The following is a 16,493-nucleotide window of genomic DNA, read 5'->3' as shown; positions in this document are numbered from 1 at the left end:
TTTCAAGGTTGTTTTTTTGCTGCAAAGTTGGTAAATTTTTATGTATTTTTTCTAACTAAAAGAAATATAATATCCACATTAATAAACATAGTTCCTACCTCTTGCAGTATTAACCTCTTGATATCAGGTGTATAAATAGATAAATTGACAATATTTTCCTGTTATGAGTTCTATTTTTTATAACAGATTTATTGATTAATAGTTCAAAGCCCATACAATTCACCAATTTATAGTGTAAAAATGGTTTTTAGTATATTCACAAAGTTGTAAAACCATCACAACAAATTCTAGAACATTTTCATTGCCAATAAATAAAGAAATCTCATCCATATTAGCAGCCTCTTCTCTTTTCTCCTCAACTTCTTCCACTAGACCTAGGAAACCAATGATCTATTTTTTTTCTCTATTGATTGGCCCATTCTGAACCAATACATATAAATGGAATCACAAAATATGATCCTGTCTGACTGGTTTCTTTCACTTAGCCTCATATTTTCAGGTTTCAGCCGTGTGGTGGCAAGTATCAAACTCCATTTTTTTTCCAAATAATATTCCATCATATGAATATATCATATTTTGTTTATCCACTAGTCAGCTGATGGACATTTCAGTTTTTTCTATTTTGTGACTAATATAACTAATGCTGCTATGAACATTTGTGGACATGTGTGGACATGTGTTTTCATTTCCCCTGAGTATATACCTAGGAAAATATTTAACAGGGTATATGGTCACTGTAGGTTTAATTTTGGTAGAACTGCCAGACTATTTTCTAAAGTGACCAAACTAATTTACATTTCCACCAGCATTCTATGAGGGACTCAATTTATCCACATCCTCACCAACACTTGTTATTTTCTGTTTTTTATTCTAGTCATCATAGGTGGTATCGTGGTTTGATTTGCATTTCCCCAGTGGTTAATAATTTGAGAATCATTTCATGTGTTTATTGGTCACTTGTATACCTTAGCTGCAGAAATAACTACTCAATTTTTTGCTCATTTTAAAATTAGGTTATTTGTCTTTTTGTCGACACTCTGCTAGCTTCTGCAAACAGAGAAAGAGAAACCTATTACCATCTCCAGGGGAGGGGACTCATTACAGGCAGGGTAGCAAGGAGCATAACTGTGATTATGTTATGTTCATTATGTTCTTCTCACAAAATGAGGAGAAGTAGTCTTAGTATCCCAACTTACTCTGTGATTTTCAGGTGTCAAGGCCACTAGCAAAAGAACAAATCACTCAGGTATTGGATAGAACAATATTTACTTATATAGAGAAGAGACAAAACAAGGTCAGCTCCAGTAGTGGGCATCAGTCCTGCATGGCAGTAGGTCTCAATCTGTAGCATATACAGGAAGACAGGCTATGCAGACTTCCTGTATCATAGTGGCCTCCCCGTCAGGAACAGTTATATCAGTAGGGGTTATCTAGACTGTCTGTAGTGAAGGTTTACACATGCTTGGGACAAAAAGGGAAAGAATATACCAGTAAGTGGCCACTGTCTGCTAGGGGATGTGTTTAAATTCACAGTACTTCCAAGAAAGGAGTCAACCCACATTTGCCACCCATTTTCAGAGTCAGACTAGCACAGTCCCACTGTAGTCTTTGCCAGTGCTAAAACCAGGAACTCAAGATTACAGATTTGTCCGAGATTTGAGAGCTATAAATCAAATAATGGAAGATATGTATACAATAGGGACTAATCCATATATTCTCCTCATCAATCTTTCTGATGTTTATGCTTGGTTTATGGTTTTAGACTTAAAGGATTCAACTTCTATTGCATCCCATTAGATAAAGATCCTCAAAAACTTTCTGCCTTTGGGTAGGAGGAACCTGACACAGGAATGAAACAGCAAAATTGTTGGACTATATTGCCTCAAGGTTTTAAAAATGCCCTGACTCGTTTGGGACAAGACTTGTCCACAGGTACTAAAGGAGTAAAGCTCACAAGGGACTTTTTCTCCAATAAGTAGATTGTATCCTTATAGCTAGCAAAACTTGAGATGCCTCAGACACTAATACCATAACAATGCTAAACATGCTAGCTGACAGCATGAAAAATATCTGAGAAAAAGGCTCAGATTACACAAACCATGTTAAATACTTAGGATTCAAGCTCTCTAAAGGACAAAGAACTTTTTTTGCCTGGTAGAAATGAGGACCAATGGTGAGAACCAAAGGAATTCAGAGTTTTCTTGGGTATGGCCAGCTACTGTCAAATGTGGATACCCAATTTTGGACTACTAGCCCAAGCTTTATATCTGGCCCTGAGAGGAAATGAGAAAGAAATTTTGGAATGAACACTGGAATGCACAATTGCCTTTAAAAGTATAAAGGAAACTTGATGTCAACTCCAGCCTTGGGGCTCCCTGATCCCATGAAATAATTCAACCTATTTATCCATGAGAGGTAGGGCATTGCCTTAGGAGTGCTGGTACAGCCTTTTGGAGGAAACATGCAAGCAGTGGTTTATTTAACAAAATAGCTTGTCACAGTGACCTAAGGATGGCCTGCAGCTTTAAATGCAGTAGCAGCCACTTGTGAACTCCTTCAAGAAGTAGAAAAATCTTACCATGTTAAAACAAAAAGAGTGACAATGGCTCATGATAGGAAGACTAAGTCATTTTCAGGCAGTGCTATTGGACATTCTGAATGTCAACTTAAAGACAATAGATAAGCTCAATCCTGCCCTCCTTCTTCCAGAGTTTAAGAAAGGGTCTGAAAGGATTTGCCTAAAACATGATTGTGTTTAGCTGTTGGATGAAGTCTATTCAAGCATAACTGGGGACTACCGATGTGCCACTAGCAGATCCAGACCTAGAAATATTCACTGAAGGGAGTAGTTTCATGGAACAGCATGAATGGAGGGCAGGATACTCGGTAGTCACCCTCACAGAAATAGTGGAGGCAAAGCTTCTTCCACCCGGAACTTCACACAATGGGCAGAATCAGTTGCCATCTTAAGAGCCCTAAAGCTGGGTACAGGTCAGAGAGTCACTGTGTGCACAAACTTGTGGTATGACTTTGCCAATTGCATGCTCATGGGATGATGTTAAAAAAGCATGTCACACTCCTGAAGACAATTATATAATAATGTAGATTACAAGGGGTGACAGTGTGATTGTGAAGACCTTGTGGATCACACCCCCTTTATCTAGTGTATGGATGAGTGGAGGAATGGGGATAAAAACTAAAGGACAAATGGAGTGGGATGGGGGGATGATTTGGCTGTTTTTTTTTTTCACTTTTATTTTTTATTCTTGTTCTGGTTCTTTCTGATGTAAGGAAAATGTTCAGAGATAGACTGTGGTGATGAACGCATAACTATGTTATCATACTGTGGACAGTGGATTGTATACCATGGATGATTGTATGGTGTGTGAATGTATTTCAATAAAACTGAATTTAATAATAATAAAAAAAAAAGCATGTCACATCCACCTGTGCCTCAGTTATCTTAGTTAAAAAGAAGACATGAAAAAATTACCTTGTTCACTTATAAAGAAGAAGTGAGTTAATTCTTGTCTTTAGAACAGAATTTAGCACATTGGAAGTGCTCAGTAATGTGAGCAAATATTCTTCTTCTTATTATTATTATTGTTATTGTTATTATTTTTCCAAGTAAAGGAAGGTTATTAGTCCCACACCTTTCTGGTAGTTGGTGGAACTCTGGTGTGACTTCAGACACCATGTCATGCCATAAGTTATGAGCTTTTGAATATAAGACAGGAAACATTGTAAGACACATTTATATATTTCATAATGGCAATGTGAACACTGGCTTATAGAAGCAATCATCAGATACAACACTTAATGCTCTGCAATTCAATACAAACTCTGGAAGGAATTGTATTATATTGCAATACTATATCTCATAGATATTTATTCCCATATTTATATTGCATAGATATCAATAAATGCTTTTGTCCCAAGTTGGGGAAGTTTTCTTGATATCTTGTTCTTGTCCCTCAGAGATAAATAATTGTTTTAGAGGCTTAAAGAACATGAACCCTAGGGACACAAAAAATACATAAAGCCTGTAATATTTTCCATCATAACATCTTCAGAAACAGGGGAAGCAACATCTGTCTCACAGATAGATCAGTTGGACTAAACTGGCAGTTTGAGAATGGATATGACTGATATTTTGAAGAGCTTAATGGCTGTTTTCATTTTTTTTTTTTTGTCATGGGATTAATTAAATCAAGTTATATGTGAAAGAAGAGAATTGTAAAAGAAGAGTTGAATAAGGCAGAGATTATCTTACAAATCTCTATTTTATCCTGTCTTTTAATTAAAGAATATTTTAAGAAAAAAAGCACGTTTTTGAGTTCACCTTCATGGAAACATTTTTGTATTTGAATATTATGAAATAGACTAGATAAGAAATGGAAACAGTTTAGTCTGCAGAACCAAATATCCTGTAATGGCCATTAATATGAGAAAGAAAATAGTATAAACAAAATGGAAATCACACATTGTTTTCGGGCTTCAGTCTCTTACACTAACTCCATCATGGAATCTGGAGGAGAAAGCTTGGAGGTTCTCCTGACAGTCCCCCTGATGGTGAAGGTGCCAGTAAGAGACCCTCAGTATTGTCCATGGAGACCCAGACATGAACAACCTCTGAAATGGAAAGGAGAGGAATCAGTTTGGCCTTGTGTAACAGACTGTAAGATGCTTTTTGATGGCAAGGCTTCTCATGCTTGGAACTATATTGACATTCTGAGTCAGATAATTCTTGGTCACAGGAGTCTGTCTTGCACATACACTGTACAGTGTTTAGCAGCATCCATGGTCTCTATCCACTAGATGCCAGCAGCACTTCACCCACTTGTCACAATCAAAAATGACTGCAGATACTGCTAATGACCCTTGAGGATTAGGCACTCCTTGGTAAGAATCACTGTTTTCTGTATGCAACAACCTGATTTTTAACCTTTATTCTTGAAATATGGAAAAGGTTTTCAATATTACATACTACTTTGAACTCATGGACAGTTAAATGACTCAATTGTCCTGGTTAGGAAATAGAGAAAACAATATCATCAAAATTATTTTTTCTTCTCAGGCAAGGATTTCTTTCTATATATATCTTCTACTTCTAAATCAGCTGAATAATGGGGTTAATATTTTGTTGTGTTGGTTTCTAGTTCAGATTCTGGTCTCCCATTTTAATCCAACTGGTGTCTCTCCAGTCATGTATGTATTATCCAAGATCAGGCAGGAGAGGGTCCTGACTCTGTATTTGTATTTGCTATGTTCTGGAACTTGAAAGAATGTACCCCTGATTTTAAAAAGAAAAAAAAAAAAAAAACTTTACTTTCCTTCCCCACTCAATCCACTGAATACTAATGTTTTGTGAGAATTCAAGCAAGTTTTTATATTAATCATTAAAACAAAATGGGGAGGGGCAAGATGGCAGCATAGAGAGGAGTGGAAGCTAAGTAGTCCCCCTGGAACAACTACAAAAAACCAGAAACAACTAGTAAATAATCCAGAATAACTGCGGGGGGACAAACGAGACCATCCACTCATCATACACCAACCTGAATTGGGAGGAATGCCTGAGAACACAGCATAAAATCTGTAAGTAAAACCTGCGGAACCAAGTCATGAGACTCCCTCCCCCATAGCCCGAGCTGCAAACCCTCCTGGTGCCAGAGAAAAGCTCTCTTCCAGCAAGTGAATATAGCTCAGCTGAGCTCCAACTGGGGTTTTAAGTAGCGAGTGTGAACTGCTCACTACAGGTACGCATTCCCAAAAAACAGACAGAGGCTTTGGGTGGCGACTGACCTGGGAGAGCCAGAGGGTTGCCTTGGACTGGGTCTGAAGGGGACTATCTGTTTCTTTTTCAGCTCAGTGTAGAAAGCCCCAGTCATTTTCAGTTTCCAGGGCTGTGACTCAGGGAAGGGTGAAGACACCACAATCAGAGAGCAAGACCATTGAAATGCTAATGACCTCCACCTGGGGGGTCTTTCTTCTCTAGGAGGAAAGGGGTGGGGCCCTTTCCATTCAGAACCAGACCCCAGAGCCTGGGGGAACACGGCCACACCTCCTCACACCAGTCAAGAATTATAGGCTAACAAGCACCACCTGCTGGGCAGAAAAGCGCAGTGACCCGAGGCATCACAGAGTGGACCAATTTTCTAAGGGAAACCAGATACTGAATATTTCTTCCCTCTGGGACCTGAGCCTGTTCTGGTCTGGGAAAACCTCATTTGGATAACCAAGGAAACCATGCCTAGACAACAGAAAATTACAATCTACCCTAAGAAAAACAAAGTTATGGCCCAGTCAAAGGAACAAATGTACACTTCAACTAAGACACAGGAATTTAAGCAACTAATGCTAAATCAATTAAAAAAGTTTAGAGAAGATATTGCAAAAGAGATAGAGGCTGTAAAGGATGCTGTGCCAGTTTGAGTGTATTGTGTCCCCCAAATGCCATTATCTTTGTAGTCTTGTGTGGGGCAGAAGTTTTGGTGTTGGTTAGATTTGCTTGGAGTGTGCCCCACCCAGCTGTGGGAGATAATTTTGATGAGATGTTCCCATGGAGGCGTGGCCCCACCCATTCAGGGTGGGCCTTTATCAGTGGAGCTATATAAATGAGCTGACTCGGTGGGGGAGGAAAGAGAGTGCAGCTGGGAGTGATGTTTTGAAGAGAAGCAAGCTTGCTAGAGAGGAATGTCCTGGGAGAAAGCCGTTTTGAGGCCGGAGCTTTGGAGCAGATGCCAGCTGCCTTCCAAGCTAGCAGAGGTTTTCCGGATGCCATTGGCCATCCTCCGGTGAAGGTACCCAATTGCTGAGGTGTTACCTTGGACGCTTTGTGGCCTTAAGACTATAACTGTGTAGTGAAATAAACCCTCATTTTATAAAAGCCTATCCATCTCTGGTGTTTTGCATTCTCCAGCATTAGCAAACTAAGACAGATGCACTGGGCATGTATACGGCAGAAATCAAAAGTTCAAAAAAACAACTAGTAGAATCTATGGAAATCAAAAGCACAACACAAGAGATGAAAGGCACAATGGATACATACAACAGCAGATCTCAAGAGGCAGAAGAAAACACTCAGGAACTGGAGAACAAAACACCTGAAAGCCTACATGCAAAGGAGCAGATGGAGAAAAGAATGAAAAAATATGAGCAACGTCTCCAGGAACTCAAGGATGAAACAAAGTACGATAATGTACGTATCATTGGTGTCCCAGAAGAAGAAGAGAAGGGAAAGGGAGCAGAAGCAATAATAGAGGAAATAATTAATGAAAATTTCCCATCTCTTATGAAAGACATAAAATTACAGATCCAAGAAACGCAGCATACTCCAAACAGAAGAGATATGAATAGGCCTATGCCAAGATACTTAATAATCAGATTATCAAATGTCAAAGACAAAGAGAGAATCCTGAAAGCAGCAAGAGAAAAGCAATCCATTACATCCAAAGGAAGCTTAAAAAGACTATGTGCGGATCTCTCAGCAGAAACCATGGAGGCAAGAAGGAAGCGGGTTGATATATTTAAGACACTGAAAGAGAAAAACCGCCAACCAAGAATCCTGTATCCAGCAAAGCTGTCCTTCAAATATGAGGGAGAGCTCAAAATATTTTCTGACAAACAGACAATGAGAGACTTTGTGAACAAGACACCTGTCCTACAGGAAATACTAAAGGGAGCACTACAGGGTGATAGAAGACAGGAGTGCATGGTTTGGAACACAATTTTGGGAGATGGTAGCATAACAATGTAAGTACACTGAACAAAGGTAACTATGAATACAGTTGAGAGGAAGATGGGGAGCATGTGAGACACCACAAGAAAGGAGGAAAGATAACGACTGGGACTGTGTAGCTTGGTGAAATCTAGAGTATTCAACAGTCATGATAAAATGTACAAATATGTTCTTTTACAAGGGAGAACAAGCAAATGTCAACCTTGCAAGGTGTTAAAAATGGGGAGGCATTGGGGGAGGGATGCAATCAGCATAAACTAGAGACTATAACTAATAGAATCATTGTATTATGCTTCCTTTAATGTAACAAAGGTGATATACCAAGGTGAATGCAGATAAGAGGGGGGGATAGGGGAGGCATGTTAGACACTTGACATTGGTGGTATTGTCTGATTCTTTATTCTACTTTGATTTAAGGTTATTTTTCCATTTGCTGCTTCCTAGCTGTCATTTTTGTTTCCTCTTTCTTTTGCCTCTCTACCTTCTTTGACTCTCCCTCCTGTCTTGTGGAAGAAATGTAGATGCTCTTATATAGATAGTGGTGAAGGTGGTGAACACTTAAATGTATGATCATGCAGAAAACCATCAATTATTTACTTGGGATGCAATGTATGGTGTGTGAACAAAACCATATTAAAAAAAAAAAATGGGTTGATGACAAAACCTCAAGGGCAATATACTGAGTGAAATAAGCCAGACACATTAGGACAATTATTGCAGGATCTCACTGATAGGAACTAATTATAATATGTAAACTCATAGACATGAAATATAAGGTACCAAGATATAGGATGAGGCTTAAGAATGAGGAGTGGTTGCTTAGTATGAGCAGAATGTTCAATTAGGATGAACTTAAATGTTTGGAAATGAACAGGGGTGTTGGTAGCAAGATGTGAGAATAACTAACGGTGCCAAATGGTGTGTGAATGAGGTGGAAAGGGGAAGCTCAGAGTCATATATGTCACCAGAAGGAAAGTTGGAGGTCAAAAGATGGGAATGTATAAAACTGAATCCTATGGTGGGCAATGTCCATGATCAAGTGTACAAATACTAGAAATCACTTCCGTGAACCAGAACAAATGTATGACAATACAATTAGAAGTTAATAATAGAGGGGCATATAGGGAAGAACTATATACTTATTACAAACTATATACTACAGTTAGTAGTATTTCAACATTTTTTCATAAACAGTAACAAATGTACTATATCAATACTATGAGTCAACAATAGAAGGGGGTTGGTTAGGGATAGGGGAGGATTAGAGTTTCCTTTTCTTTTTTTTTCTTTTTTCATCTTTCACTTTATTTCTTGTGTGGAGTAATGAAAAGTTTCTAAAAATTGAACAAAAATTAAGTGTGATGGATGCACAGCTGTATGAGGGTACCCAGGGGCAAGTGATTGTACACTTTGGATCTTTGGATAATTGTATGGTATCTGAACAATCTCAATAAAAATGAAAACAAACAAACAGACAAACAAAAAAAAACAAAATGGGAATAAAATATTTGCCTTTCAAAGATGTTATGGGGATTAAAGATAGAATGCAATTCATGTATGCATGAATAATATTCTCTCTGAGCAACCTGGCTTACTTTTTTTTAACTTGCAATATTATCATAGTTACTTACACGTCATTAAAAATTCTTCAAAATTATTATTTTAATAGGCGAATAGTCATCCATCATATATGTGTGCAATAGACTTGACCATTTCCCTCTTTTTGACACTTAGGATACTTCTAAGTTTTAATATCATAATTTATGCTGCAGTGTATCCATAGACATTTTTGTTAACAATTTATAATTCATATCTCTGATCAGTTCTTGCAATAGATTGAAATTAGTGAAATTAATTTGTCAAAAATATATTTTTAAGGCATCAGGGTCATAGTTACAGAAAGGGTCATAGTTAGAGGAAGACATGTAAGCATATCCAATTCCCTGAACCCTGGCCAACACTGGAGAGCATAATTAATGAAATCACTATGCTCATGTTTTAGAAAAATGCCAGTATAGTGTAGAAAAACTATTGTCTATATCTACAGATATCAACACAAAATGAAAAGTTGTGGTTTAGTGATTTTATATAAGTATATTTTCTATCACTTTGATGGAAAACTCAGAGAAAGTTATTATATATTATAAATATTATTTTCTAGGATTCCAGGTTTATATAATTGACTGAAGGACTTTGGGGAGAAATGGATTTGAAACCATGGAGAAATAAACAAATTAAATAATACTATAACTTCTTTCTATTTATTCAATGTCAGTCACTAAATTGTGAAGGTGAGGTAAAAGAATCTTGGAGGCTTCTGTAGTTGTTAATGTTTCTTCATAATTTTGTGTGATCTGTGAAGTAAACTGTGAGCCTTGTACATCTGTATTCTACTATTTCTGAATTCCTCCTAAATTTCACAACAGCAATATCCTATTTATTTGTTGTCAAAATCAACTCTCCTAATTATTCTCATGTCTGTTTGTAAGAGAGAGTGAAAACTGAATTTTGGATCCTATAATGGACAATGCCTTTTAGTTTTAATTTTCTCCTTTTTTTCAAGTCCAAATAAAGTGGGGATGTGGAGGAGGGAAACTGCAGCACTGTGTCAGAATTCATCCTCCTGGGATTATCAGACCTCCCTGAGCTGAGCATCTTCCTCTCCCTGGTGTTCCTTCTCATCTATGGAGTCACAGTGATGGGCAACCTGGGCATGATCACAGTGATCTGGGTCAGCTCTCAGCTTCACATCTTCATGTACTTTTTCCTTACCCACTTGTCCCTTGTGGATTTCTGCTACTCCACCATCATTGAGCCTAAGATGCTGGCCAATATCTTAGACCAGAGAAAAGCCATTTCCTTCCAGAGGTGTAAGGTACAATTCTATTTGTTTGGCATCTGTGTGATCACTGAGGTCATCCTGTTGGCTGTGATGGCCTATGACAACTTTGTGGCCATCTGCTGCCCACTGCTCTACATGGTTATCATGTCCTGGAAGCTCTGATTGGGACTGGTTTCTGTCTGCTATCTCTGTGCAACAGTGAGTTCTCTAATTCACATATGTATAGCTCTTGAAATCCCATCCTACAGATCAAATGTGGTTAACTACTTCCATGATTTGCCCCCTTTGTTATCTCTTGCCTGCTCTGATGTGTCTATGAATGAACTGGTGGTGTACACTGTGACCAGTTTCAATGAGATCATCACCATCATGATCATCCTCACCTTCTATTTGTTTATCCTTGTCACCATCCTGAGGATGTGCTCTGCAGAGAGAAGGCAGAAAGCCTTTTCCACCTGTGCCTCCCACCTCACAGCCATCATTGTCTTCGATGGAACAATCCTTTTCCTTTATTGCAGGCCCATTTCTGACTACAGTCTGGAAAATGATAAAGTGGTCACAGTGTTCTATTCTGTAGTGGTTCCCATGCTGAACCCCCTGATCTATAGCCTCAGAAATAAGGACATGAAAGCAGCACTTAGGAAAATTTGGGTTCCAAGATATCTTCTTAGAAAATGTTTCTTTTAACCGGACCCAAGTTTCCAAAGTGGAGGGTGGTGGAGGGGTGAATAAGTGGGTTGCAGTGTTAGAATGGAGAGAGCAGTCAGTTGCTAGGTCATTATGAATGAGTCCTTTTGTTTTGCATATTTTGTGCATTTTCAAGTTCCAAATGTAGGACTGAGAATATTTCAAAGTGTTAATCCCATATTTTGCTTTTCTTCAATCTGTTTTGTTTTAACTGGGTATGGGAAATAGCACTGCTAACACACAGGCATTTAGTTTGCTGTAAAACCTTCATAAATCTAATGAATAACTCATGAGAATTAGACTTGGTTTCTTTATCTGCTATGGGAACTATGATTCTTTTGAAAATTACATTCTTATTTTCCACTAGATATATATTTGCAACTGTTTGTATAATCATTATTATCAGTAGTAGCATTTCTAATTTTTCTCAATTTATATTTTCCTCCTTGTCTTCATAGTTACTCTAATATCTAACTATAGTGGATCAAATTATTCCTGTGGCTTGTAAGTGGACTTCTTAGTCTCTGCTCATGTTCTTTGCATGTCTTTGTTCTCTGAGCTGGCCTGTCTTTCCCCTTCTCAACAAGCCTAAACCCCACCGCTCCACTCAGTCACAATTAAGATGCACTGATTGAGGCTTTAACTGTACTTCCATTGTGTTTCATGTGAGTTCCTACATTACATTTCCTTTTTTAAAAGAAGATTCTCTCCATCTACCAATAATGAGTCCATGAGTTTGAGTTCATGAAAACATGGGTTGGTGTTTTGATCATAAGTTTTCATTTGGTGAGTAATTTGAACTCTCCCATCCTTGGTTTCCTGACTAAAATATTGGATAATATTGCCTACTTCACAGCATTATATTGAGATTAAATTTTGACAACGTATTAGACATATGACAGCTCACTGTCTTTAAGGCCTAAGGTTATTTATCTTTTTCTCTTTGACTATCATTGGCATATTTCCATTTCTCTTCATTTTTCTTTTTTTTTAAATGGATGAATGAATAAACACTGGTGAATAAATGGTATCCATAGCACTCTTAATATAAGAACTTAGAGCACTATGTTGACTTTCAGGAATTGGGAATTGACCTAAAATAGTCCCACATTGTCATGAGTATTAAATCATTTAGGGTCCACTCAGTAAAACAAATCCCCAGAGGGATTTAATACATGTAATTTTAGGTGTTGGAAGGCTGAAATACACAATGTATTAATTTAATGATTATTAGACTCAGAAAACAGTTATTATACTTGATATTTGGAGACAGTTGGGAAAAGGAATTGTTACCAGAATCTCAGAGCTTGGAGGAAGCTCTGCACTCAGCTGCTAAGTCTTGAGGAAGGGGTGTTGCTCTCAGGTGTCTGAGCCTCTGTGTACAGCTCAGGCCTCAGCATGCTCAGACCTATAGTGGCATGTAACAGTAGGGTCTTATCAAGACCAAAGTCTGCTGCTTCAACCTATGAAGAGAGTGGTGAAATGATAAGACACTGTTAGCCAGTGCAAAGAGTCTATTTCTGCTGGATTCACACAAACAGTAATTGAGAAAACAAGAAGGAAGTCCTTTCTCCTCTCCTCTCCACATCTTACCAATCCTCCCATTCTCCTTCCTTCCCCCTCCACCTCCAGTTCCTCCACTTAGCAGAAACTAACAGGAAGACAGCTAGCAAGAATGTCTGGGGAATGCATTGGATAGAGTTGCAGAAGGAACATCACAGCCCAAAGATTGGAAAGGAAGACTTGGAAATGAGACAAGAGAAAATAAACACAACTTCTGAGGGACTTGCAATCTAAAACACATGGAAAGGATTTTTTTTTCCTCTTGTCATCTGCCCTAGAGGGAATAAATCTCTCTAGAACTGAACACTTATGTAAGCATCAACACTCTTCAGATTTTATTTCATTATATTAATCAAAGGTACGATTGATACTTTGCAGCATTTGAAAACCAGATGAGATGGTGTGGGAGTGGGGGGTGATGTTATTGGTGGTCACCCATTAAGGTATGTGAATTTCCATGGTTCCATATCAGATAGCAAGTCTAACATTTTTCCCATAATTTCTATAAAATAATAGCCTTTTGTTTATCTTGGTTATTTTTAGCCAGAGTAACAAAGATGAAGCTTTGCTGGGAAACTTTTCTCAAAAGATATTTTAATCATCAATAGAATGTTCTTTTGGCATTTGGTGATCTTGTAGAATGCAAATGGATGATTCAGAATTTAGGAAGGGGGTAAGTTAGAGGAATACATGGCTGAACCATAAAGATGTACCTGCCACTTTTAACTTTACTTTTGCATTTTGCATCTGCAATCAAATCAAGTGTAATGTGCAGAGTGCATGAATCACACAGAACAGTAAAGACACATTTACACTGTAAAAATTTATTTGGGATAAAACAGGGCTCCAGAAAACATTCTAATGCTGATTTTATCCAAGACAATTGATCACTTATGTGTCAATCTGAAAATTAAAAACAGAGAAAACAAAATAAGAGAGAAATGTGACAAATGGTAGCATTTCATTTTCAAAAACATTTTAAAATATTTTCTGTGAGATTTCTGTTCAAACACTTTCCTATATTTCCATTTGGTATTAATGTTTCCATAATATTTGCAAGATATTTTATATAGTAAGAACATAACTCATAAGGAATATATTTGAAATTTATGACAATTTTGTATTTGTCATTTCATGTTCTATATTAGTTAAGTTTCTTATGGTATAGTTTATTTTTTATGTATTTATATTAATAGCTTGAAGTTTAAGGAATAAAAGCAGTAAACATAAGTCTCACCATATTCTCCATTTTATCTTGACTTTGTATGCTTTTCTAAGAAAACAAATCTTCTTGTCTTAAACTGATTGGTTTTTATGTGATTTTGTATGTTAGCTGAATGAATGATTGCTTACAAAGTAATTTTCTAACTCCTTGTGCGGGTTTGAATGTATTATGTCCCCCAGAAAAAGCCATATTCTTTGATGCAATCTTGTGGGGCAGACATAATAGTGGGGATTAAGTTGGAATGTTTGGATTCGGAGATATGCCCCACCCAACTGTAGATGATAACCGATGGGATATTTCCACGGAGGTGTGGCCCCGCCCATTCCGGGTGGGCCTTGATCAGTGGAGCCATATAAATGTGCTGACTCAAAGAGACTGAATGGAGTGCAGCTGTGAGTGACGGTTTAAAGAGGAGCAAGCTTGCTAGAGAGGAATGTCCTGGGAGAAGCCATTTTGAAACCAGAACTTTGGAGCAGACGCCAGCCATGTGCCTTCGCAGCTAACAGAGGTTTTCCGGACGCTATTTGCCATCCTCCAGTGAAGGTACCCGATTATTGATGTGTTACCTTGGACACTTTATGGCCTTAAGACTGTAACTGTGTAGCCAAATAAACCCCCTTTTTATAAAAGCCAATCCATCTCTGGTGTTTTGCATTCCACAGCATTAGCAAACTAAAACACTCCTCTTCCTAAACTGTATAATAATTTTCACAACCCTATTTATTGATACTTATTTCCTTTTCTATGGGTTTGTGATATGTCCCTTAAAATGTATAATATCTTTATTCAACTATAAACTATGTTCTTGGCATTATACCTTTCCACTAGAACCTTGAACATAAAACACTACCCCTACCTTATTTTCTAAAATAAAGATACAAGATATTATAGTGCCATTTAACAGTCAAAGTACAAAATTTTCTATATGGTAACCATGGAATATATTGGTATTATGAAAAGCAATAAGGAATACCATCTCTCTTCTACTAGCAATTGTGTTATTGTTACCTGGACAGAACTGTACTGTGCCTCTGGCTTGGTACAATAATCATCAGTGGACGGAGGACATTTACAAACTAGAAAAAAGGTTAAACCTGAACCTGAATGGGAACACATTAGAGATTTCCTTGCATTTTTTTTTTTCATAAGAGTTCCTTTTATTTGTTATTCACTTCCCAGGATCAATTAAATCAATCATATGAGCATTTGTTCATTTCAGACTAAAACTCACTTTTAAAAAAAAATCAATAACCATCAAAAAAGTGATGCTCAGAATTCAAAATTTGATGTAAATGTTTCACTGCAAAACCTGTTTAAGGACTAAGAAAACAGACTACAGGGTTAAAATAATCCATGCTCTGAAATTTTGTTCCAATCCATCCAGTTGTTCAATTCTTGGAAATACTTTAATGCCATTTGTATTAAAATCAAAACTATCTTTACAGATGTAGAAATAAGAGGTAGTTCAGTACATTATAGACTTAGATACAAACACACTTAAAACTACTCAATTCAATACAGGCATACCTCATCTTGTGATTTGCAAACATCATGTTTTTTACAAATTGAAGGTTTGTGACAATCTTGCCTTGAGCAACTCAATCTGTTCTTTTATCCAACAGTATGTTCTCACTTAATGTCTCTGTGTCACATTTTAATTAAGGTATGTGCATTTTTTAGACAAAATGCTATTGCACACTTATTAGACTACAATGTAGTGTAAACATAACTTTGTATACTCCAGGAAGCCAAAAATTCTGTGTGATTCTCTTTATTGTGATGGCATTATGGCAGTGGACTGGAACTGAACCCACAGTATCTCTGAGATATGCCTTTAATAACAATCAATTTTTTCTTATTTGTTTACTTTGATACTTTGGTTCAATAAGAGGTATTTAGCTGAGGAATATACAAAACAAAGAACAACAACAAAACTATGACAAATTTTGCCTCTCTCACTAGCTGTGATTTAGACAAATCCACCTAAACATTGAGGTCACAATGTCAATAATAGCATTTACTCTGAAAGACACAAAATTGGAAAGAATAAATCTCAATTCATTCTCAAATTATTCCTCAGCACATCCATAAGTATCCTAATTAGACAGGTGGCGACAGTGTGTCCAAGGGTCAGGGTAAAATAGATCCTATCTCAGAAATGTCATTATGGATCAAAACACATTTTAAAAGCAATGAAATATGGTAGGGATTCAGAACTGTCAGGGCAAAAAAGGACTATTGAGTCAAGATTTTATTATACCTTTTAGATTGAATATTTATAGCTCACTCAAGGCATGAATGCATTTTAATTCATTATTACTTGCATTTTACAACAAAGAGAGAGGTTAGTGTAGGAAGGAAGACAGATCAGAAGACTAGAAGGTAGCATATGACTGGAGACCCAGGCCTGGGTGCAGTAATTAATACAAGGAATTGAA

General features: G+C 37.2%; 1 pseudogene; it reads left to right on the top strand.

The window, feature by feature from the left end:
• The first annotated feature begins 4,521 nt into the window (after positions 1 to 4,521).
• Positions 4,522 to 11,267, top strand: LOC119536691 (annotated as a pseudogene).
• The last annotated feature ends 5,226 nt before the right edge of the window (positions 11,268 to 16,493 follow it).

This window comes from Choloepus didactylus, chromosome 6 (genome assembly GCF_015220235.1).
Source record: "Choloepus didactylus isolate mChoDid1 chromosome 6, mChoDid1.pri, whole genome shotgun sequence".
Classification (NCBI taxonomy): domain Eukaryota; kingdom Metazoa; phylum Chordata; class Mammalia; order Pilosa; family Megalonychidae; genus Choloepus; species Choloepus didactylus.
This window is presented reverse-complemented; position numbering and strand designations above follow the sequence as displayed.